This window comes from Mesoplodon bidens, assembly GCF_964165515.1.
Source record: "Mesoplodon bidens genome assembly, chromosome: 1".
NCBI classification, from domain to species: domain Eukaryota; kingdom Metazoa; phylum Chordata; class Mammalia; order Artiodactyla; family Ziphiidae; genus Mesoplodon; species Mesoplodon bidens.
The window spans coordinates 162,833,385-162,856,345 of record NC_138176.1 but is presented as its reverse complement, the minus strand read 5'-3'; the positions used below and the strand labels follow the sequence as shown (position 1 = coordinate 162,856,345).

Below are 22,961 nucleotides of genomic sequence, written 5' to 3'. Positions count from 1 at the left end.
CATCTACTGGCCCTTCCACTGTCACTTCTCTCCCCTACCACCCACGACTCATGATACGACACCTCAGTGCTTTCTTTCCAATATTCTTCAATCCTCTGCACTATTGTTTTTCTATCATGCCTTTCTAGCAAACCCTCAAACTTTGATCAATCCTACTGTCTGTGCTCTCTGCACCCGGACTTACCCCAGCCGCTGAGGACTGATGAAGGCTGTGCCATTTGAGCTGTAACTCTGACTCTGGTTCGCCATCCTCACCTGGGCTCCCAATCCTTCCTCAAATCCTTCTGTCTGCCCCTCCTCAGAAGCCTCTCTCATTTTCTACTAAGTTTCTCTGAAATCCTTGGATCCCACCAAACATCCACTTTCCTTAAACAGGTGACCTATTCCTCCTATTTTCAGAAAAAAAAAGGAAGCCTTCACTCAGGAACCCCCACTAAACCCACAAACATCCGCATCTCACTCAGCTCTTCCCCCATCCTCTTGTCTCCATGGAGGCCCATCTGTCCTTCAGTCTTTGGCTGCCCTCCTGTTCTGAACCCCAATCCTTCCCACCTTCTCCAGCAAGCATCATCTTTTTTCCTTCAGACTCTTCAATTTCTCTTCTTCTACTGCCTCTTCCCTACATCATTTAAACATATTAAAGTTTCTCCTTTCTTAAATAAACAAACCTCTCCCCTCAGCCTCTTACTCTCATCATCTTCCAGCTAAAGACCTCACTCTGATCCTCATTTATTCTCCAGCCCACTTAACAGGCTTGTGACCCAACTATCCACTGGCCCAGCTCTCTGAAGCTCCCGACACCTGTGGTCACTCCTCAGCCTTGTCTTGCAGCCTTCCTTGCAGCACTGGAAACTGGGGGCCACTCCTTCCTTCCTGAAACATTCATTTCCCTTGACTTGCATACACACCATCCTTCTGGCTTTGCTCCTATCTCACTGGCTGCTCTTTCTCAGGCTCCTTAATCCCTCTCCTTTTTCTCTTCCTGGTCGTCTCCACATTCATCAGAATTCTGCCTCTGTCGTTTTTCCTTCTCAACTCCCAGTCCCAGGATAATTTCCAATACTTTCATGGTTTTAATCATCATCTCTGTGTAGCTCTCTCAATAATCATTCTCCTCTTCCTTCTTTCAAACAGGCTCGGAACCTAATTTTTTTTTTAGCATTAAAATGTTGTTTTTTTTATTGTGGTAAAATGTATATAACATATATAACCTAATTTTTAAAAATTACATTTCCCAGCCTCCTGTGGAGCTATGGATTGCCATGCGACCGACTTGGCCAATGAGGCATAAGCAGCAGTCGGCAGGGATTTCTGGGGAAGTTTTGCTGTCCTAACGTAGGTGCTACTCTTTCATCCTTTTTTGCTCTTTCTCCTGCCTATATGGAATGAAGGTAGGAAGCTGGAGCTGGAGCAGCCATTGTATGACCATGGCTGGCTCTGAGGATGCAAGCTTCCCAGTAAGAAGAGCCAGAGCAGACTGACAGAGTGGACCTGGGACCTGAATGACTGTGGAACTGCTGACCAGCCTTACTCTACTTACCTTCAGACTTTGTGTTATGTCAGAGTTTTCAATAAGTATAGCAGCAAAGAGCAACAAACCCCATTTAGGCAAAGCAATGTGGTTGGGTTGATGTTACAGGAGCTGAACACAAGTTTTCATTAATACAACTCCCAAATGTACAGTTTTTGCTTAGAGGTCTTGCCTGAACTTCAAACAGCAAACTGGACCTCTTTTCTCTGTCCAGAGACACCTCAAACAGAAGAGGTCCAAGTTGTCACCCCTCACGAAACACACACACACAGTCACTTGGATTCCTGGTCTCAGTAAACAGCATCACCATCTATGCAGCCAGAATCCTATCAGTCACCCCTCAATTCTACCTCCTAAATATATTTTGAATCTGTTCACCTCTTAGATCTCATCACCGACTTCCTGAACCATTGTAACAGTTTCCTTCCTATTTTTTAATCTTGCTCCTTCCAATCCATTCTCCCTACAGCAGCATTAGGGATCTTCTAAAAGCACAAATGTAATAATGTTACTACTCTGCCTAAAACCTTTCAGAGACAACTTAGGACCTGAGGAATACCAGGCATATACTGTAAGACTTTTCTGGAATTATGATGTTGGTCCTGCAACACCACCTCTTTGGCATAGGTGTTGCTCTACAGACCACAGGGATGGGAATAGTGACCTACACCTGGTTCAGTTATGGAAACCTCTCTCCCTTGCCACAGTGATTGGTCCAAGACTGGGCACATGACTAGAGCTGGGCCAATTAGAGGCCTCCCTTGGGATTTGTTCAAACCAACCTAGAGTGCAGCTATTCGGAGTCACATCTCCAACATGGGGCAAACTGTGAGCACTAGAAGAGGCAGAGGAAGGGGGTCCTGGACTGGACAGCCCGCAGGATCAGCCCCTAGTGTTCAGAGTCAATCTGGTTTCCAGTTCTTCTTTTGATTCTGTGTGTGACCTGAGTATCCTTCCAGTAATTTTCCCTCCTTTGGCCTAAGCTAATTTGAGTAGGTTTTTCTCACTTCCAACCAAAACATCCTGACTAAAGTGAAGATCCTTGATTGTCTGGTGGTTCCCAGAAAACAAATAGAGCTCCTTCCAGCTCATGTTTTATAAACATTATTTCATTTGATTCTTACTATAAGCTTGTGAGGTGGGTTTTATTATTATCTTGACTTTACAGATAAGAAAAGTAGGGCTCAGAGACGTAGAGTATTTTGCTCAAGATCCAGAGGCTCAGAATTAGGAGCACTTGGACACCAAGCTCCTCTTCTATTCAAGCTGCTTCCCCTCATCGCCCCCCTGTCCCCCAGCTTGTACACACACACACGCACACACATACACACACAGAGGTGCTACAGAGCGGAGCCCAGCGAGAGTAAAAGCAGCACTGGGATAGGGACCAGACTGGGACAGGAGGGTAAGGAGGAAGTCAGAGGATGGTAAAGGCCAAGCTCCCTCCATTTAAATTTTTTTTTTTTTTTTTTTTTGCAGTACGCGGGCCTCTCACTGTTGTGGCCTCTCCGCTCCAGACGCGCAGGCTCAGCAGCCATGGCTTACGGGCCCAGCCGCTCCGCGGCATGTGGGATCTTCCCAGACCGGGGCACGAACCTGTGTCCCCTGCATCGGCAGGCAGACTCTCAACCACTGCGCCACCAGGGAAGCCCCCCTCCATTGAAAATTTATAGCCAACTCCAGGTCCAGGAGAAGAAGAAACTCTCAGCTTCTTTCTTATACCCCTCCTTGTAATGTTTTTTGTTCCCATAATCTATACCTCAGGCTTACAGTCTGTGCAATAATTCAGTTATATTCTTGGCAATTACAGTTCTGGGGGCTAGCCCGGAAACTAAGTCACTGTTTACAATACAGCCCTTTTATGAGCTGGGACTGTCCATATCTCAATTCTTTTAATTTATTTTGTCTTTTGGTTACGTTGTACTTTTTTTTTCTTCCAGTTTTATTGAGATGTAACTGACATACAGCACTGTGTAAGTTCAAGGTATATGGCAAAATGATATGACTTACATACATCATGAAATGATTATCACAATAAGTTTAGTGAACATCCATCAACTCATATAAATACAAAATAAAAGAAAAAGAAAAAAATTTTTTTCCTTGTGATGAGAACTCTTAGGATTTACTTTCTGAACAACTTTTATATGTAACATACAACAGTGTTAATTAATCATGTTGTACATGACATCCCTAGTACTTCTTTATTTCACAACTGGAATTTTGTACCTTTTGACAACCTTCATCCAATTCCCCTTCTCCCCACCCCCCCACCTCTGGTAACCACAAATTTGATCTCTCTTTCTATGAGTTTGTTTGCTTTTTGAAGTATATAATTGACCTACAACACTATGGTAGTTCCTGGTGCATTACATAGTGATCTGATATTTCTACACATTTCAAAATGATCACCACTGCGATTCTTTTTACTTTTTAAGAAAGGAAGAGAAAATGGGCCTGCCCTGCTTTGAGTGTCCCTGATGCTTTCTGAAGCCACCCCGTATTATTGTAAAAATGGGTCAGGTAGGGCTTCCCTGGTTGCGCAGTGGTTGAGAGTCCGCCTGCCGATGCAGGGGACACAGGTTCGTGCCCCGGTCCGGGAAGATCCCACATGCCACGGAGCGGCTGGGCCCGTGAGCTATTGCTGCTGAGCCTGCGCGTCCGGAGCCTGTGCTCCGCAATTGGGGGGGCCACAATAGTGACAGGCCCGCGTATTGAAAAAAAATAAAAAATAAAAAAAATAAAAGGGTCAGGTAAAGCTTGGTGGGTCTCAAAGGGCAGCTGGAAATGGTAGGAAAGTGTCATAAGTAACTGTCAGTGAGGCCTGGTTGGGGAGGGGTGGAGGCCTTGCTGGTTTTGTGGGCACTCCCCTCATCCTCTTCATGCCCTGCAGCAGTGTGGCCAACTGCTCCAGAAAGCAGCTGTCTCACTGAGGCTGCTCAGGCTGGCAGGACCTCCAACATCATCGGGTCCATGACTCACAAAGCTGGCCTTACTCTCTCCTCCTTGTTCTAGGCTCATGACCTCCTTCACATCCAGGGTTAACCAGAAATCATCAGGTGTGGATGATCATCTTTCCAATCGCAACCTTCACTGGAAACATCTTCTCTGTCTCCACACCCCCCTTTTTAATAATGGTGGAGTCATCCCTCTACCAGGTGTCCTCACCATTCATGCTCACATAACATCTCCTTCCACCTTTTCTTCAGAATCATCACTCCTGCATCATTCCTATCACTCTTCAAACCTGCTCTAGTAACTTCCATATTTTAACAAAACCCTTTGTATCCTAACAGAAGTAAAAATTAGATATGGCTATGAGAACTGGAAAACAGAGGATTAAACAAGACAAATTTCTTTTTCTCAAATACAAAATCAAGAGGTAATAGCCCAGAGCTGGTACGGTGGCTCCCTAAACATTAGGAACCCGGATTTATTCTAATTTGTTGCACTAACATCCTCAACACATGGCTATAGCTTCAAAGTTGAATAGGCTGGCTGCAGCTCTATTTACATATTCCAGTGAGCAGAAGAGAGCAATGGCTAAGATAAGCACACCACTTCCCTTTAAAGCTACTTCTCACAAGTTGCACGTGGACACCTCCACTTTCTTCCTGTTGGCTGGAACTGAGTCACGTGACCACACAGAGCCATGAGGGAGTCCTAGAAACTTGCTTTTATTCAGGGAAGCCATGTGGCCAGCTAGAACTGGAAAGTCTATAATACAGGAAATGGGGGAGAATGGCTATTAGGGTCATCTAGCATTCTCTGTCAAAGCCTCCTATGATTCCACATCCCTTTCTAGACCTCTCCCTGTTCTGTGTTCCCTGTTGGACAAGCTGTCCAAACACGATAGCTCTACCATGGTCTGGCTGCCGCCCCACTACTCCTGGAACACTGTCCTTATCATGTGCACCAATGACATTCATGTGGCCAGAGTCAAAGGATCCTTCCCTTTCTTCATCTTATCTGGGCTGTAAGTAGCATCTAGCACAGCTGACCACTCTTTTCTGAAAACACTGCTTTGTCAGTCTCCGGGACATAGCACTCTCCTGGTTCTCCTTTCGCCTCCCCAGCCTCTTTTTCAGTCTTCTTTCCTGCTCTGGCTCCTCTGACTCCTCTGGGTCCCTCTTGAACCCTCTCCTCTTCTGCATCTACCTCCTCAACCAAGGTGACTCCCTCAGATCCCAAGTTGTTTACCATCATTAAAATGATGCCTCCCAAAGCCCCACCCCCAGCCCAGGCCTCTCTTCTGAGCACCTAGTGACTGGACAATTGAACTGGATCTCTGACGGGGATCTCAACTCAACATGACTAAAACAGAATTCTTTTTTAAAAATTAATTAATTAATTAATTTTTGGCTGCGTTGGGTCTTCATTGCTGAGTGTGGGCTTCTCATTGCGGTGGCTTCTATTGTTGTGGAGCATGGGCTCTAGGTGTGCGGGCTTCAGTAGTTGTGGCACACGGGCTCGGTAGTTGTGGCTCATGGGCTCTAGAGTGCAGGCTCAGGAGTTGTGGCACACGGGCTTAGTTGCTCCGAGGCATGTGGGATCTTCCCAGACCAGGGGTTGAAACCCTGTCCCCTGCACTGGCAGGCAGGTTCTTAACCACTGCGCCACCAGGCAAGCCCCTAACACAGAATCTTGATGTGCCTCCCTGAACTGTAGTCCCTTTCCTCCAGGCTACTCCACCCAATAAATGAGGCACTGTTCATCCACTTACTCCAGCCAGAAACTTCAAAGTTATCTTTGGTTTCTCTATTCCCTGCCCCTACATCCATCCTATCAGTGTCCATGTCCAAAACAGCATCTTTCAACTACTCACCTTAGTGTGGCCACCAATTTGGTCCAAACCACCATTAGTTTTGGCTGGGGCTGCCATAACAGTCTAATTATCTCCTTGCTTTTATTTGTGCCTGCCACCCACCCAATTTATTTTCACACAGCAGAAAATCAGAACACATTAGTCTTCTGCATAAAACCCCTCAATGGTTTAATAAAAAGTCTCCATTTCTAAACACAGTCTTGCATGGCCTGGCCCCTGCCCACTTCCCCCTTGTTCTTTTTCCCAGGCTTGCTATTCTGGCCACACTGTTTTGTTTCCAGCTCCTTCACACATTCACAGCTTACCTTTCTCAGGGCCTCGGCACAAACTGTTCTTGACTTGGAATGTCTCTGCTTGGCTTTTCCCAAAGCTATCTCCTCATTTTCTTGACTTCAATTTCACCATCACCTCCTCAAAGACATTTTCCCTGCTGGCTCCACCTAAAGTACAAACGGCTCTTGTTCTCTATCCCAGTCCTTTGTTTTTGTCCCAGCATTTACTTCAACCTGCAATAATGTGTCCTCCACCGAAAATCAGCCTTATGTAGCAAGAGGCTTCAGCTGTCTCATTTACTGCTGAATCCTCAGCATCAAAACAGGGCCTGGCCACAGATCAGGCGCCCAATCAAGCACCCACTATCTGCTCGAGGATGAATGGATGGACAGGTTCTCCAAGGAGGTCTCTGAGCTGCCTGGGGTGTCACAAGCAGACTGCATCCCCCTTAATAAGAAAAAACTGGGAATGGACTGAACAGTTCAAGATCTCCTCCTTACATTGGACTTAACCTGTTGGTTGCTTTTACTAGAATGTGATGCAACTAGTCTCTTGACCCAATTTTAACAGATCCGAGTTTCCTGCTGTCCCCAGAGCAAACCGCTTAGCCCTCCTCCACCTGAATGAGTTTAAGGCTCATTAAAAAATGAGGCCTGCCTGGGCCTCATTTTTCAGATAGGCGGATTGAGACCCCAGAGCTCAGCCTTTTTAACATCAGAGCCCAGCCAGCGGTGTGAATACCTCTCTAACACAGAGAGGTATGCTGTACCTTTTGTTCCCCCTCCCCCCGCAAGAATCCTCTCAGCCATCTTGTCAGGATGAAGGTGAGGGACAAATCTCGGCAGGCAGTCGAAAGAGAGCGTGGTATTTTTAGCACGAAGGCTACAGGCAGCCAGTCTTTACCGGCCGGTTTACAAAGAAATAAATGTTAATTTACTACCCCAGTCTTGAAGCCCACCCCCATCCCCAGTCTCCGAGGCCCGGCAGGAATGCCTTCCAGTACTTCAGCCATTTTTCTAACCCTGCGCTCACCTCTCTACCCGGTCACCCCCGTAGCCCCGAGATGTGGCACCCACAACTCGCGCTTCTCTCAGGCTGGGTTCCGGTGGGGTCAGTGACAAGGCCGACGTGGCGTCCACGTATTGCTCCGGCCCCCAAACGTTGGGTGCGGGTCCGGGCTCAGCCTGCCCCGCGCACCCAAGGGGCGAGCGCCGACCAGGGCCGCCCCCCGCCTGCGGCCCCGCCCAAAGCGGGACGAAGGGGCGGGCCGGGGACCGGGCGCCGCCGGTTCTGCCCAGGCGCGGGCTGGAAGGCCGGGCGGGGCGAGCGGTGGGGGCGGGGCGAGCGGTGGGGGCGGGGCGTGGAGGCGGGGCCGCGCCGGGCGGCGTAGGGAAGTGGCGCCCCTTTCTCAGCCGCCGCCGGGCGCCGCGCCCCCGGCCCCGCCCCTCCGCGCCCCGCCCCCGCGCTCGGATGGCCTGAGTCGCGCCCTCCCGCCCAGCGCCGCCGAACTTGCTCTAACTTCCTTGGCCCAGCCCGGCCGCACCGCTGCAGTCGTCGTCGCCGCCGCCGCCGCCGCCGCCGCCGCCGCGCCCGGGTGAGTAGAGCGCGGAGTCCCCGCTGGAGCGTCGGGCCCTGCCCCCTTCATTGTCTGAGGCCGATCCCCCTGAGCGCCCTCTGGGGACTAGGACTGCTCCCCATGTCCAGGATCGGTCCCTCCGGTTCCCTCGCCCCTGCCCCGGGGGCGGCCCGGCGGGCGGCGCTGGCTTTGTTTGCCCAGATCGCCCGTGAGGGGCCGGAGGCCTTGGCCCGGACCCCGCTGAGCCGAACTCGGGCGCCGGGCGGAGTGAGAGCCGCAGCGGGCGACGCGGCTGGCGCTCGGGGTTCTGCCGCCCTCGCCCTGTCCGTGTCCCCGGACGGGTGCCTGCTGCGACCGGGCGGGAGTGGGAGCACTCGGGGAGGGAGGGGTCGGACCGCCGCCGTTCTGGGCTCTGCCCCTCTCCCGAGTCTCGAGCCTTGGGTTGGGCACTCCTTTCGGTTCCGTCACGGACCCTCGGCTGCCCGGAGCTCGGGCCAGGGGTGGAGGGTGGCGCGGACTGGGGAGGGCGGTCCCATTCCCCGCCCCGCCTCGAGTGTTCTCCAAGTCGCCCACCCCGGCGGTGTGTACCACTCTGCCCTGCACGGGTTTGGGGCGGGCGGAGTTTGAGTAGGTGGTGATCCAGCTTCTCCGTGCTGGTCGTTTGGGGTTATGCTTTGGAGCAAAGCCCGACTCCTGATCTAACTGGAGCTTCGGTCGAGTTGGGTCTGTGGCTGCGGAGTTGGCTTGTCCCGGGGCCACTGCTCCTGCGGGGAGGAGTGGTGGTGCCGCCAGTGGGTATGGGTGTGTGTGTGTGTGTGTGTGTGTGTGTGGTGCCGCCAGTGGGTATGGGTGTGTGTGTGTGTGTGTGTGTGTGTGTGTGTGTGTGGTGCCGCCAGTGGGTATGGGTGTGTGTGTGTGTGTGTGGTGCCGCCAGTGGGTATGGGTATGTGTGTGTGTGTGTGTGTGGTGCCGCCAGTGGGTATGGGTGTGTGTGTGTGTGTGTGTGTGTATGTATGTATGTATGTATGTATGTATGTATGTATGTAGGGACTTGGGTACCGGGACTGCTGGGACACGAATCCGGGAGGCACGAAGAAGTTGGTCTCAGGCTAGAAGGGGTCGGTGCTGTGAGGAGTTGGGAAATGGTTGGCCCCGGTACTGCCCTGGCGGCTGGCTGCGGCGCTGTGTAGCAGCGCGCTGGGGTCTGGGGGCATCAGGTCGTCCTGGGCCGTGAGTGCGGGGCATTGCATTGGAGCCTTTGCAGGTGTGCTCTCTCCCATGGCCTGCTCCGTAGGAGTCCTCCTCTCTTCTGAGATGAGGGTTGCCTTGGGGCTGATAGGAGTGGGTGGAGCTGCTTGCCAAATCCTCAAAAGTAGCCTTCCCCCTTCCCCTTGACCTCAAAGTAGGGGAAGTTAGTGCCTGCAGAGTGCTGGAGTCACCCTTCCCTGTTGGTGAAGGGAAACCTGGGGCCTAGGCCATCAGAGCACCCCAGCACCGCTACACCCCCTCTACATTCAGTCAGCCCTGTGGAAGGCCAAAGCACCCTTGTTTCCAGGGATCCTCCTGGGCCCTGGCACCCTCAGGATGAAGCGCATACTCCTCCATGATGGCCCCATTTGCCCTTCTAGCTCCTCTCTCAGCTGTCTCCAAGCTTTGTCCCATCCTGAGGATCCATAATGTCTGGGGGTCAGGCCTTGGAAGCCCAGGCTACCAGACGGATTTCCCCTCCCCTCTTATTGCATCCCCACATCTCTGAACTCTACTGCTTGGACTTCCAAACATGGTCTTCAGTTCATTCAACAAAGCATGGTTGAGAGTCTGTGGGATGCCAGGAGCTGTTGCAAGCATTGTTCCAGGCTCACAGCTGGCTGTCAGCTCTGTGTGGTCTTAGAACCGAGGCTGGACATGTAGTAGATGCTCTGTAGCGTTTATTAATCTGAGCTTGATCTCTGCTTAGCAGCATTATTCAGGCAAACAGGAGTTCAAGCCCACTGGTGCATTTGGAGGTTTGTGGCTGCCTCTAGGAAGAAAGGGCATGGAAAGAAAGGGGCTGCAGAAGGGTTGGCTGCCCAGGGAAGTTCCCCCCTTTACCAGCTGGGCAGCTGTGCAAATCTCTGAGGACAGGTGAGGGCGCCTCCCTTCCGGTGACTGGGAGTGGGAGGACAAAGCACGTGTTCTGTGTGGGAGAGGAGGGGGCCCTGCCCTGTAGGTCCTGGTGGTAGTGAATTCCCAAGGAGGGGAGGGAGCAGGGAGTTCTGGAAGCTCTGGGTTGTGGAAACATTTCCTGAGGTCTCACTCTAGGTTACTGTGTGCTCAGGGATTTGACTTGTTACTTGTTTAACTTCAACTGAGATAGAATTCAGTTTGGCAATGCCTGTAAAGTGCCATTGTGCCGGTCCTGGGAAACCTTTGGTGGTTTTAAAATGTGTAGTAATAGTTAAGTTTATTGAGACTTAATGATTGAGACGTACACCACATACTATTCTAGAAGCTTTACTTGTATTCATTCATTTCATCCGTGAAACGACACAGTATGGTAGATAATGTTAACGTCCCATTTTACAGATGATGAAACTGTGGCTTAGAGAGGTCACAGTAACTTGCTTAAGGTCTGAATGTGAACCGGGTTTCCTCATACCTAATTAGATAATGACTTCCTCTCAGAAGTGAATAAAGTTGATTAATACACTGAACAAGCCTGGCCCACAGAGGAACTAGTAAGTTCTTCAGTGCAGGTGCCCTTATGTTCCCTGCTTCTGAAAGCATCTCAACTATCTGGGCACATAGCAGGTTGACTGGTGATGTAGCTTTTGTCTCCCTAAGGCCAGGGAATGGGAAGACCAGCACTGCCATGCACAGTAGGAGCGAGTCATTGCCTGTATCTGTCTAGATAGATCAGAGTTTGCTGTGATAACAATCCTCAAATCTCAGAGGCTTAAAGCAACAAAGGATTATTTCTTATACCACATACATCGCATGTCTGCTTTATGTTGTTCTCACCGTGGGACCCATGCTGATTAAGTGAAATGTTCCTGGTCACTTGGACAGAGGGACAGAGAACATGATGAATCTCATTCTGACTCTTAAAGCTTCCACCCGGAAGCGGCATTTCAATGGTCGAAGCAGTCACATGGCCATACTTCCCTGCAGGGTGGGGAGCAAAAGAGGACTGGAAACATTTGGTGAACAGCACTGATGCCTGCCACCTGCCTACCACTGTGCCGTCTCTGTGACTTCTTCCCAAGGTCTGGGTCCGAGAGTCATATGTTTCTGTGTCACCATGAACATCGATCATGAATTAGTCAAAGAAATGTCATTTAGGTTAAAGATGAATTGAGGTGCCACATTTGAAGGGCAGAGGTATGGTGAACAAAAATGCTTATTACAGTAGTAAGAGGTGGTCTGCAGAAGCAGCTTGCTCCTCTGACCCTGGGCAAGTTATTTGAGTCCCTTGGGTCTTCTTTTGCTCGTTCATTTATTCATGCATTAGTTCATGAGCCCAAGGACTAGTGATGAGTCCCAGGTCAGGAATTCTTACTAAGCACTTGTTTAGCTCCTAGCCTGGTGCTAGGGGCTGTAAACTAGGTTCCAGGATTCCTGTTTCCTGCTGCTGGGTCCTGGTGGCCTTTAAGGAGGGATATTATTACCTATGGGAAGCGAAGCAGGCTCCTGCTCTTTCTCTCTGCCCTGGCACATGAGCCCTTGGACTTCTTGGACTTCCTCATGTTCTATCTGTATGTGGCGAGTAGGGGCAGCCACCTTTCTAGGAAGCAGGAGCATGTAGAAGCACCCCTGTAGGCCTTGCCCTTCCCCTTCCACCTGTGAGACTCTGGTGCTGAGCCTGCAGGCCTAGGGGTATGGAAAGGTAAGGTGGTGAGATTACTAAAGGATGGAGCCACATGAGGACAGGCTTGAATATGGGGCTGGGGTGGTTCTCTGTCCTGTGAAGTGGTTTAGAACCCCTTTGTTTATTGCATTTTTCCACCTGGGACACCCTTGCAGGGTGTCAAAGAGCTGGCTACCCTGTGGACCTTGCTTTTGTGGTTTGTCACTGGCTTTGTCCCTGGTGACTTCCAGCAGGGTCAAGAAACACTGGTGGAGGTGGTGGGACTTCAGATTCTTCTGCTCATGGTTAACGTACTATCCTTAGGCATGTCTGCTCCTTTTTCAGGGCTTCTGTTTTCTCTCCTACCTGGAATAGAGAGAGAGGTAATGGTGGTCTACAGCAGTGGTCCCATTCTTGGCTGGTCATCAGAGTCCTCTGTGACTGTGATGGGGACTGTGTAGACCTGTGCTTTGAAAATCTTTGGTCTAAGTGAATGCCAGCATTCCTGGTTTGTCTTATCTTCATTATAGCAGTGGGGTATTCATAATGTCTCTACATCTGTTTTCTCCCTTTACGGCATGTTTTTTTTTTTTTTTTTTTTTTTGGTTCAGACAGGGCAAGTGGCTGTGTTGGACCAGCAAAGGGCCTGGCTAGTAGGAAATGTTTAGTGCCGATGAAACATAGCGATGAGTAATGTTGTCCAGCACCTAGAGTGGACAGTGGTGAGGCCAGCTTTAGAGTTGTATCTACTTTCTAGCTGAGTGACCTAGACAAGTCTTTGATTTTTTTTTTTCTTTCTTTCTTTCTTGGATTTGGTTTTGTCATCTGTGAAGTGAGAAGAATCTGCCCTTCCTGTCCCTCGTGGGGTTACTGTGAAGCATACACACTTCAGGTTTGAGAAGCAGTGTGTGCAGCCCCTGAGTTAGGGTGATACCCTGGTTTGGGACTGCTACCATCGCGCTGACGGCTCTCAGCAAAGTGCTCACCAGCCAAGGATTCTGGGAAGCCCATTTCCTCCATTCTTGGGCCTGGTGGGGTTGGCCGGGGCTGGGCCTGGCTGGGAGTTGCTGTGGTTTTTCCTCAGGAGGCCGCAGGCTGGTAATCTGAGAGTAAGTGGGCCTGGGCAGGCTTCTGGAGGTCTGTTCTGTCTCGCTCGCCCAGTAGCCAGGGAGAAGTTCCTAGAGCCCTGATGTCCATCAGCTGGATAGCTGGAAGGACCAGCTCCTCCCTTCTTGGGCTCTGTCAGCCTGTGCTGCGTGGCTGCGAGCCGTGGCGGGGCCCTTGGGATCCCGGGTCAGAGGTACACTTCTGGTGCTTCCTCAGACTCTGCGTGTGTCCTGGAATTTGGGAGAGCTGAGGCTGGGCTTTCCTGCATTGGTAAGGTTTGGGGAGGGGTCAGGACGTGGGGCTAGGCAGAGGTGGACCCTGAGGAGAGGTTCGATGAACCCCCTCTCTGTGTTTTCCCTGTTTACCTGTACTAGCTGCTGGGGCCTGTGCCAGTCTATTCTGCAGGGCTCAGGAAGCATTAAAAAAAAAAAAAAAAGCGGCTTTGAGGAATTTGTCGTAGCAGCTGGAATTAAATGGGTGTCCCCTGTATCTCTTTCATCCACACCCTGAAGTCTGAGTGGTGAGCCTGGGAGGGTCGAGGGCAGCAGCATATCCCAGGACACACAGTTCCAAGGCAGGGTCTGTGCTGATGCATCAGAAGCCCATCAGGGCACCATGGGATACCCGGACTTGTTGGAAAGTGGCAGGTGGAAATAAGGGATATGGCCGCCCCAGCTTCAGATTTGGCCTCCCAGGGAGGGGCGACTGGGCCCGGCACACCCACTGCAGCAGTTCAGGCCATGTGTAACTCTCAGCTTTTGGAGTGTTTTGATTCCCAGTCTGGGGTGCCCACTCAGCTTGCTCAGGTCCCTGCTCTTTCCAGGTTTCTGGCTGCTGCCACCAGCTGCTCCAAGGAAAGGCCCTGGTTGCCCACTGAGTGACCATTGCCACGAAGAGACACTGTTTCCTCTCCAGATGACCTCCCTAATGTCCGGCCACCCTGCAGCTTTGGCTGTCTGGTTTCAGCCCTTCACCCCTGGGCCAGACAGACAGGGTCTGTCTCCCAGGGCTTGGTCGGGGAGGCCAGCCCCAGCCCCAGCGGTTCTCACACTGTGGGTGAGGGGTCCAGGAAGACTTGGAGCTCCATATTGTTTAAAAAAAATTATTCTGACACTCGTGAAAGCCGTAAGGCGCGCTTTATTCAGGAGTGTCGTGATAGGTATAAGGACTACAACAATGGGGGATGGGGTTTTGCAGTGGGGGAGAGAGATTGGGCTCAACCCCTAGTGTTACAAGGGAGCAGAGGTGGGTGGGTGGGTGGATGGTGAACTTATAGGAGGGTAGGGTAATTCTTCGCTATCTGACCTGACAGTTCTTGCTGAAGGCAGGCTAGGGTGATCAGGTGTCATGTGGCGGGTGCTACCCGGGGAGGATGAGGAATTTGGTCAGATGTGGAAGGTGATCAGCTATGGAGGGTGGGAGATCCTGGCTAAACTGCCTTAGCGGGATTCCTGCTAAACCTGGACTCTACAAGGACAGAGACAGAAGCCCGGGTTTGGGCCTCACGGGGCAGAGGGCTCAGAGGATCCTGACTAGTTTGGTCAAAAAGAGACGGTCAGTGTAGGAGGCACTAGCCTGAGCTCATCACCACTCACTTGTCGCTCAGGAGTGGTGCCCCTCTTTGTGGGCGTCAGTCCCTTGTTTCCAGAAACATAGTCCTTTTCTTTTCAGCATCTACTGGCTCCTTGGCCCCTGGCTCCTTCACTCTTGGCCCCTGGACCGCCCTCTGCATCCAGGAAACAGTATGGAGAAGTATGCCTTGGTTCCCTGTGCCCCCCCCCCCCCGCCCCAGCCCCCAGGCCAGTGCTGGCAGCCCTTGTTGCCAGATCTGTTGGGAGCCAGATAACAGCCGCTTGACGCTGGACAACCCTCCCTACTTGACCCTCTTTCCTTGGCCTGTGTACCTTGTGTTTCCTGTTCTCTGCATCCTGGGCAAACCAGTCTGACAACTTTATGGATCTCCCTCTCCCACAGGCCTGGGACCCGACTGTCTAATCTGCCTGAGCTGGGCCAAGGGAGGTGCAGTGGGTGATCCTCTCCCTCCCCGCCCCGCAGTGCCGCTGCTCCAGGGGCCTTCTGGCCTGATCCCCCGCTGCTTCCTTCCGCTGCCCAAGGCCTTCCGATCCTCCTGGTTTTCTCTGCCCCTCTTGTCTGTTTGGTCACACCCTGCACAGATAACCCTGTTGGGTGTGTCTGCTACTCCTGGGGGTGCTCCTGTCTCGACAGTCGGCTTGTTAGGAACCAGACCCCCAGCTGTTGTGAGAAAAAAGGGTGTGTGCAGAAAATCTGCTGCCTGCGGGTTCGGGCCTTCCCCCCTTCCTGAAGGCTGGCTTCCACCCCTGCAGGGGACAGTGGCTCTGTGCAGCCATCCTACCTCCACTGTCATCGTCTCCTGTTGTCCTAGCTGCTTCCTGTGAAATACAAGTAATGATATAAACATGGACAAGGGGGCCTGTCAACAAAAGAGCCGGTGGTAGCCATGGGGTATTCATTCATTCCCGAGGGAGCAGGGAGGTGCGAGTGGTGTGTGCCCTGGTGGAGGGGTGGGATGGGCAGGCCTGTCTGGGGCCCCTCTGGGCTAGGGATTCCTGAAGCTCTCTCTGTGGGAAGACAGATGCGGGGAGGTGGGGCAAGTGCCAGCCCGGGAGGGGCTGCAGGATTCAGTGTGTTGAGGGTCAGTGCCTACCTGGGTGTAGGGCACTGCCCGCTCATGCAGAAAGGCAGTCAGAGAGGCCTTGGGCTGGTGGAGGGTTGTAGGATTCTGCACCAGAGGTGCTGAGGGCCGGGCCCAGGAACTTGTCTCCAGCAGCTGAGGTCTGAGGGCTCCTGCGTGATTCTACTTGTTGTGGAGTCTCATTCGTGCTCCTTAATTTGGGGGCTGCTTGTCGAACACTGAACACTCATCAGAAAGCCTCAAATAGGACAGGGGAGCCAAACTTAACATCTTCCCTCTTTCCAGCCACCTTTCTCTGTGGTCTGGGCGGTCTGCAAGTCATTAGGAGATCTTTGTGGTGGGCTGCGAGGTGGGGCAGGGAACTTCTGCTAGGTAGAGAGAGCTCCATCCAGGAACCACTCCCTGCCCGCCGAGTGGTCTCACCCAAATGGTCTGGCCAGTCCTGGTTCTAATAGGCATTGTGTCATACCCCTCAGAAGCAGGAGAGAGACTGGGATGGTTAGTATATTGCTCCTTAGGGGGAAAATCACTTGGAGGAAATACATCAGTGCTTCTGAGTGCAGAGTATTTATTGACCTGTCAGTTAAAGTAGGCTTTTAAACAACATGTACCTATTCCTTTAGTAAGGAACAAATGTGCAAACCCATCTCACAGCTCCATTTTGCAGCTTGCATTTCCTGAAAGGTACAGGGAGTTTAGTGGTTAAGGGGTTGGAGTTTAGAGCTGGGATTTTGGAGAAACTGTTTTTAGCCTGTTCTTGGAGTTGGGCCAGGCCTAGAAATCTGTTGAAATAGCTTTCTTCAGCTGCTAAAATTGAGATGAGTTTGTAACACTAGGACCTCGAGCCTCACTGATGACTGGGGAGGGCCCCGAGAAGTGTCCATGCTGAGGCCTGGGATGCCTGCGGCTCAGTGCCCCCAGAACCTGGGAGTCTTACAGTCTCATCGTGGACCGAGTGGACCTGGCTACAGATGGTCCTCTGTATGGAATAACTTAGGTTTCCCTTCTGCCTTGGTCAAAATCTGCTCTTGGTCTTCCTAGGAAGGCTTTCTATTTTGGGACTTGGAGAGGAGTTGTGAGCAGGGAACTCTCTGAGTTGGTAAGTCTGTCTTTATTTCAGAGGCTGGCACTCTCTTCCCCTTTTTCCCCCCCTTCTTCTTGTTCTAGGGAGATGCCAGAAACTGTCTGCAGAGAGCTACAAGCCAAATTTTTTGTGCCACGAACTTTAGGGATTTTAAATGTCAATTTAGTTTTAACTTTTTTCTTTAAAAAAATGTGGTGAAAGATACATAAAAATATATAGTGAAAATTAATATTTCCACCCCTGACCCCTTCAGTTCTGCTCCCCTGAGGCCCTGTCACCATCACCAGATGTCGGGTGTCTAGTGAAGCGTCTCTGGCCTCCTCTTGTTTATCACCATGCCGTACACTACTTAGGGTGTTCTGATTTCTACCCTAAAGTTTATCTTGGGATTGTTCCATTTCAGCACACGCAGTTCAGGCCATTCTTTTTAACGGCGGCATGTTATTCCTCTGTGTGGTCAACCATGATTCACTTTATCAGCCCCCCATGGATGGACATTGGGGTTGCTTTCAGTGTTTGGTTCCTACAAGCCAAGCTGCAGGAATGCCTCACATGTACATGCTCAGAGGTCTGTCGTAGAGATGACTAGACGGGGAATCCAGGCATGGGGTGCTTGACAAGAAAAGAAACACGCTGTTTTGATTCCAAGAGGGAGCATGAACATTTCTGAGTTTTTCTTTTGAAGGGATCTTGTGTTTCTGCAGTCAGAGCCTAGAGCTGGAGGGGCTGCAGCGCTGGTGCTAGTTCCCGCCGTAGTCTGTCTGTTTCAGCTCAGGTCAGCCTGCTTCCAGGGCACCTGGTGTTTGCAGCCCTTGGCTGTGCCCTGTGGGCCTGCCTGTGCACCCAAAAGTGTGATGTAAGAGTGTGAAGAGGCAGTCAGAGCCAGATAGGGTCTAGGGAGGTTCTGGGGAGGTGGGGAGCGGGGAGGCTTTTCGTATGTGGGCTTGAGCAGCCCCAGGAGTTTGCAGGAATTGGGCCAGGTGTGAGGTCCAGCATCCTGGCTGAGAAACAAACAAGGAATTGGGAATCAGCTTTTAGAAGAGCAGATTCTCCCTGGGTTTCAGGGGTTGGTGTGAGGCCTCTTGTCCAGGCTCCACTGGACCTTCCGCAGCTCTGGGATTCCCCCATCTCCTGCCTGCCCAGAGGCTCTGCCTGGCTTTGTACCGCTTCAGGCTGCTCTGGGCCTGACTGCCACCCTGTGATTTTAAAAGCCTGTGTACAAGGCACCTGGTGTAAATAATAGATGGGTTTTTCTGTTTTGAGCAGGCGGCTTCCTTGCAGAGCAGAAGCATGGGGTGAGGGCAGATGAGGTTTTCTTCCTGGGATGTGTTGGGGCAGGGAGTCAGGGATGTGAGAGAGGGCTTACATTGGAGCCATCTACTGGGATCCTTCTGGGAGTCCTGGCTGTTTCCCCATCCTTGTGGCCACCGTGTACCCCGGAAAGGACCATAATCTTCCCCTATCTGGCTCTGGCCACCCCATGCCTGTAAAGGGCAGGGCAGGAAGCGGGGAGATTTTAGGGCTGGCTGGCAGATAGCCCCCCTAAAAAGAAAGGTGCCCGATATGACCCTGACCTGGTGAGTTCGAGGCCTGCGTCCCTGCCCTGTCTCTCCCACCATTGCCCTTACATGCCGCCCCTGTGAGAAGTCCACAACTTCCCATGCCCACCGCTCTGTTGTAAGGGGCTTGGAGCTTGGCAGCACAGAAGTTTCTGTTGTGGCCGGGTGGCAGCTAGGGCTGACCTGTGGGGCTGAGGAGGTGGCGCCTGGGAACGGACAGTGGAGCTATTCATGGGCTCTGCCCTGGTTTCCTGCTGCATCCCATTGTGAATTATTTTGGGGGGAGGGGAGGAGGAGAGGGGGTGGCCAGTGCCTCCATTGTTGCTGGTAGCGGGAGCCCATTATGCTAATAGAAGTCCTTTAGTGAACAGATCTTAGCCACTCCAGGGCCCCACTCATGTTCTCTGATGTTGGGTGAGCTGCCTAGCCCAACCCTGCCCTCTCCCAGCGCTCCCCATCCCTGGAAATCTGGAGGGACCCTGCCCTTTGTGGGTACCTCTGTCAAGATTCTCCTTCCCCCCCTCAAGCCCCCTAGCTGTGCCTGGAACCCCCCTGGGTGTGAGAGCTCTGAGCAGCTGGGCAAGGAGCAGGGGTGCCCAGTGCCTGTCTCATCAGCCACCTGCCCGCTGCCTCTGGGGATGGTGTCTGCCTGAGCTCTCCCGGCCCAGCTGCACCCTTGGGTGGGGGCCAGGCGTGTGCCTGGGTAGCTGTCAGTCTTGAGGCCCCCATCTTCCTTTGTACCTCGGCGCTCAGCCCGGTGTCCCCTGTGCCTCGCTGGAGCACTCAGCTGTAGAAAAGCCTGCTTGCCGGCAGGCCGGCCTGCAGCCCCCGCCCCCCCACCAACCCCGCTGCCTGAGCCACGGCCATTTTCCTTTGTTCTGCCATCTCCGGGCTCTTGAATCTCAGGCAGGAGGCGGCAGGCAGGGCAGGCAGCAGGCATCGGGCGCACAGCCCCAGCGGAAGCCCTCACGACATGAATCTTCCCACGGAGCTGATGGTGTGCAGTCTGCCGGCTATACCGTCACTTCCCCCAGCTGTACCCCCAGCTCCCCGGTGGTGCTGAGATTTCTGTTTGTTTAAAGAGGGTCTTGCATCTTATTGGATCACAGTGACGCTGACTTGTACAGTGGGGACAGAGAGAGGGCTTGCCTGTTTGTGCCACTGAGGGTGTGTGAGAGGGAGAAAGATGGGGGGGAGGGCGAGTTCATGGATGCCTTTGGGAGCACCAGCCTCCTGGTCTTTGGCAGAAAAGGTCACTCCCAAGCGTAAATTTTGATCCCTTTACCTCCTGGTCCTTCTCCATGAAAGAGTCGTGTAGGAAGAGCTCTTAGCATTTAGTGGCAGGGGTAGTTGAGAAAACAGTAGGTTTTTTTTTTTTTGGTCTCTGTGGTTGTGGGAATTTTTCTCCAACTGAGGGGAACCATCCATCCCCTGCCCCTTTGCATCTGAATGTCTCTCATCCCCAGTTTTTGGTGGGCAAAATTAGCTTCCTCCTGGGGGTCTGATTTCACCCAGTGTGAGGTCACAGGCCAAGCTGAGGGTTACTCTCTGGCATCTCTTTCTGGAAGTGTGCCTGCCCCAACTCATACATCTCCAGCTTTCTAAACCGCAGCCGGAATCTGAAATGTAGTCCCCCTGCCTTTGACATAAGAGTTGTTTGGTATGAGAACTCTGGAGCTCTCACTACTTTTTTTCGTGTTTAGCATTTTTTTTTTTTAACTTTTCAAAACCCATCCGTCTTGAGATCAGCCTGGCTGTCTTATCTGACTCTTATCAGCCAACCCTGCAAATTAGGAAGCAAGTTCCAGCCCTGGACAGGGTTGCCCCTTCTTTCAGCAAATGTTGTACAAGACTCAGCAAAAATAGCTAAGTTCGCTGTCATATGCATTGAAATACAGATGCAGCTTTTAGGGTAGTTGGGCCCAAACAAGTGTGGGAAAGGTCATGACTGAGGCAACACGCTGCTCCGGAAAAGCGCAGGGAAATAAGGAGAAGCCTGAGGTTGGGTCCCAGCTGTGCGACTGGCCCTCTGGGTGACCTTGGCGATTCATTTCCATGGGCGTAGGTCTCTGGAAAATGGAAGGGTTGCTCAGATGAACTTTGGACGTTTTTGAGCCGTGACTCTGAGTTCTATGAATCTAAGTCCAAAATGCTTGGTCGCTACACTGAACCCCTCTCACCAACTCAGGGTACATTTTTGGAGGAAATGTCATCAGATGGGGTTAACGGAGGGCATCTCTTCCCTGGGGCATTTCTTCCTCAGGTTCTTGAGGGGCTGGTGGTGGTGAAACCCAACCATCCTGAGCCCAAAAGCACACGGCCAGTCCTCAGGGGCTGAGTGTGGCACCAAGGAGCCCACTGATAAATAGTCCTGCCTCAGACAATGGCATTGACCCTTTTCTTGGAAATACCACATTCCCTCTTTGGTGAACCTCTGGGGATGGAAAGAAAGCTCTTTATTTTACCTCCCACCAAAGTGAGGCCAGGCTGTTAAAAGTAAAAACAAAACCTGTAAGACAGAGATACCATCTGTACTTAAATATCCAATTTGGTCCTGGGGGTGGCGGCTAGATTTACATTTTGTCTTTATTTTGTTAAAAATTCCAGGAGGCAAAAACGGGTTTCTGGCCCTTTATCTGCCTTTCCCTACCCAGCCTCCACCCCCTGGGAGGCCTCCTGTGCCCCATGGCTTTCCTCCCATTGTCTGCTGGGCTGGGATCAGCCTTGTCACTGTTCTGGGCTGTGTGTTTCTGCCCTGCGTCACAGGAGGTCTGTGGTCTTGGAAGATATCCAAGGGGCAGGGAGTCCAGCTTTGATAAACATTTGGTTAGAGTAGCTTCCACAGCTGTGAAATGGGAATAAAAATAACCTGTGAGGATCCAGTGGGATGCACTAAAATACTGAGCAGATTCCACAGTTAAAGCATTCCTCCGAGAGAGCTAGCTGATTGCATCCCTGTCAGTGGATGCACGATTGGGTGGGTGGGCTTTCCCCCATGACTTGCCTTAAAGGTCCTTTCCCTCCATCAGTGTTACTGCTTTTCTTTTGGGCCTCTTACACCCTCACTGTTCAGAGTAGTGCCCACAGGCCTGTCACTGGGCAGCACTGGCAACACCTGGGAGCCTGTAGCACTGCAGACTTGCCCCACAGCAGCTGACGCAGAATCTGCTTTTAACAAGATTCCCAGGTGATTTCATGCGCTTTCAAGTTTGAAAAGCACTGGCTCAGACACCTCGTCCCGCCCTGCCCCACCCTGAGACTCTCGCACCTTCTTCTGTCTCTTTTGTGGTTTTGCTGTCTTCACCCTCTTGCTCCCCTTAAAGCTGCCGGCTTTAAAGGGCTCTGCCAGCTCCGGCTCCGTGGCTCCCACCCCCTCGGGCGCGCAGTTCGCAGCAGGTAGCCCTGGGCGCTGGCGGTGTCTGGGAGGTGGGTCTGGGGACCGTGGAAGCAGCCTTGGCGGGCAGCTGGCTCCCTGAAGCCTGCTGGCGAGGTCAACTTTGGGGCACTGAGCCGAGGAGGTAATTGGAGCCCTCTTTTGTGAAAGGGGGTGCAGAGCCTCCCTCGGCCATCTGGTGCCACTTGCCCCGCCCCATCCGTCCAGCTGGGCGACAGGAGATCAAAATCAGGTTGTAAATGTTGTTTGCTTTTTGTAGAAACACAAAGCATTCCATATATAAAGATGTTTTGGTAGACGTTGAAGTTCAAATAAATAGTCCAGAAAAGGGATTGTAAATTAATTTTTTTTAGCGGAAAAATGTTTGTGATGACTCTCCTGATTTCCCTAGGATTGCCTGCATTCTGGTTGAGGCTTGTGGGTGTGAGCTTGGGCCCCCAGGCCTGGGGATGCCCCTGGCTTTCCGGGACTGTTTTAGGGACTAAGCTGCTAATCTTCTAACTCTTCGTGGATTCTTCTCAGCTTTTTTCAGTAGAGTTCCACCATTGATTTGCATTTTAAAAAAATCTGCTTCTCCCTCCCCCACCCCTCTTATTCCTCCTCTCTTTTACATTTTCAACGCACTTTGTTATATTTATGTATTTTTCTCCAGCAGGCTTCACCTTTTGCTTTCGACCCTCTGTGAGCCTGACCCCAGGCTGTTTGCCTTGCTCGGAGGCCAGGAGCCAGGATCTGCCCTGGCCTGGTGAGCCCCTGTCTGCCCAGGGCAGGATTAGGGGGTGTTCCCAATGCTGACCTCGGGGTGAAGTGGGTTGGTTGTCTTACAGTACAGTATATTGTGGTGAACTGTGCAATTTTGGATACAAAGATTTTGACTCTCTTAGAGCCACAGTATTTTATGCCTTTCAGGCATGGAGAAATGGAGGAAAAGGAGTAAATGTGTGTAATTCTAAGTTCTCCTATATAGTTTCTTTGTGTTGGGGCAGAGGAGGGTGGGGGTAGGGCAACCCCTGCAAAGAGAACATTTCCCACCTACATTAGACGGTCAGGTCACATCCTCGCACCGGAGCAGCTCCCCTAAGGGCTGCCCAGGACTCAGCTTTTGGAGCAGA

At 51.8% G+C, this 22,961-nt stretch overlaps 1 protein-coding gene and 1 long non-coding RNA gene across 2 annotated transcripts in view; one reads left to right on the top strand and one right to left on the bottom strand.

Annotated features, from left to right (window-relative positions):
- LOC308623989 overlaps window positions 1–7,847 on the bottom strand; it is a 39,113-nt gene extending 31,266 nt beyond the window's left edge. Inside the window, exons 1-2 of the long non-coding RNA XR_014016910.1 lie at window positions 7,662–7,847; window positions 6,662–6,796 (exon numbers count right to left, since the gene is read on the bottom strand). This is a non-coding gene — a long non-coding RNA (uncharacterized lncRNA). The remainder of the gene's footprint in view (window positions 1–6,661; window positions 6,797–7,661) is intronic.
- A 280-nt stretch (window positions 7,848–8,127) lies between these two features.
- Window positions 8,128–22,961, top strand: part of TSPAN14 (tetraspanin 14) — a 57,001-nt gene continuing 42,167 nt past the window's right edge. The window contains exon 1 of the mRNA XM_081244717.1: window positions 8,128–8,223. The gene's annotated coding sequence lies outside the window, so the exon portion shown is untranslated. The remainder of the gene's footprint in view (window positions 8,224–22,961) is intronic.